The following is a 2117-nucleotide window of genomic DNA, read 5'->3' on the forward strand; positions in this document are numbered from 1 at the left end:
CAAAAAGAAAACCAAAGGATGGCAGTATGTTGAGCTGTAAGAAGGAATTGAAAAGAAAGAGTACATTAGTTATGCCCTTACTTACACCCATTAGATAAAGCTTACAACAGCTGAAGCCCAATGAAAAGAGACGCCTCCACGGAGAAGGAATGGGTCTTTAACTTTGTGCATTTTCATGTGCCTTACAGACATATTCATACGCTACAGTACCTACCGTGGAAAAGGAGCACTGCAACTCCCTTATGCATACAGCCTCGTGAGTTCTACCTTGCTTTATGAGTAGTTCCGGAAGACTGGGACAAATTAAGTTAAATTGACAAAAAGAGGTACAAAATGCATGCTGCCATGCCAATGAGTCACACTTTTGATTGCTTTAACACCACTCTGTTTCAGGGGGAATTTCAATGCACAGAATACTAACAAAATAAACAACTAAAAATAAACAAAAGTATTTTTTTCAGCAGCAGGTAGGTATTGAACGCAAACATTGTACTTGCCTCCTCCCTTACAAGATGTTTAGATACTAAAACCATCCCTGCTGTCACTTGTACTTTTCTGTTCCACAATAGGGTCGACTACAGCTCCGTATCTGTTGTGCTCCTTATACATCGCTTCAGTTGATTCTCAGTTCTATATATGGCAAACTAACGCCTATTGTTAAAGTTAGCACCTCCTTACACAAAGACGCTGTTTGAGTTACTGAAATTTTTTATCTCACTGCCTCTCTTTGAAGAAGTGAAGAACCGGCCGTCAGGAGCCCAGAAAGGGAGAGCGAGGCTAAGGGGGGTAAGAAGGGTGAGCAGGGTGACAAGCCTAAGGGCTGGAGATAGAGAGGACTGCCAAGCAAAGAAACTGTTACAAAATCAGGTTGGAAAAGGATGGACCGAAAAGGGTACATAATCTAAACTTCATTTCTCTCTTAAGAGAGAGAGAAATGGAATCGAGGGCTCTTGGGATTTATGATCCCCTCTTTCAGTGTTTGATGAGAAAGGAGGGAGGGGTTAAGCGCTGGGACTGATCACGATGGGGAGAACAGGCACAGAAACGGCTCCAGCCAAGAGGTGGGACAGCCTTTGCTTTGCAGCTGTCTGGGGGCAATCCAGCCCGCTGCTCTTCCCACGCAGGGAGAAGGGCATTGCGCCTACTTAAGCAGCACTTTGTTCCTCATCAATTATTCATCCGCTACGTTTTCCCTGCAGCTGGGTACGCAGGGAGACAGACAACGCCACCACCATCAGAAAGATGACGGAGCTACAGACACACTGCTCGACACGCCAGCTCTCACCGCTGCCTTTCCTAAAACCATGGCACACAAACTGCCTTTGAAGACCCAAAACCCCAGGAGTTTGAGCACATTCCCCGACAGAGCCCAATTTCATAAAGTCAACACTTCAAATGTATTGCAATATCCCTGATTTTAATTTGGCAGTTGGGTTTTGTTCAGTTTTACGTGCGAGCGCCCCGATTTCTCCCCTATATAACCATCGGAGCTCTATTTAAAAACAACCCCCCCGCGACCGCTGTCTCCAAGTCGTCCGCAACTGCTCCACGAGCGCTGCACCGGAGACAACCACCGGCTCCTCCGGCGACGCCGCCGGGGCGCGCACAGCCCCACCTCAGGCCTCGGGAGCTGGAACGGGAAATTAATGGAACTGCACTGTAACAGTTCTGAAGCAATCGCAGCTCTTCACCTTAATTTTGCTATCCGCAAGTAACGTAGATTACAAGTGTGAATTTTACAGGAACAACAACGAAGTCCTTCACTAAGTATACGGAGAAAAGAAGAACGGAGGAAGGAATTCCGCGCGCATCCAACAAGGAAAACGACAAACCCAACAGCTACTTTTTCCCTCTTGGCCATAAAGGCACACCCCCCGCCACAAGAGACTTGCAGGGCAGCAACAACAAAGGGGACGAAGCCCCGCGCTCGGGGCGCGATAGTCACGACTTTCCCCGCTTCCCCCTTTGCGACAGCACGCAGCCAAAGCCGTCCCTCATCCCGGGCACCGCGGGGGAAAACCCCGGTAACGGCCCCCTCCGCTCCGCGGCGGGACGGAAGAGACACAATCCCCTGGGATCGGGATCGGGACCGGGACCGGGACGCACCGGCCCCCGCC

Source organism: Charadrius vociferus, unplaced genomic scaffold, assembly GCF_000708025.1.
Source record: "Charadrius vociferus isolate BGI_N301 unplaced genomic scaffold, ASM70802v2 scaffold67, whole genome shotgun sequence".
Taxonomy (NCBI): Eukaryota; Metazoa; Chordata; class Aves; order Charadriiformes; family Charadriidae; genus Charadrius; species Charadrius vociferus.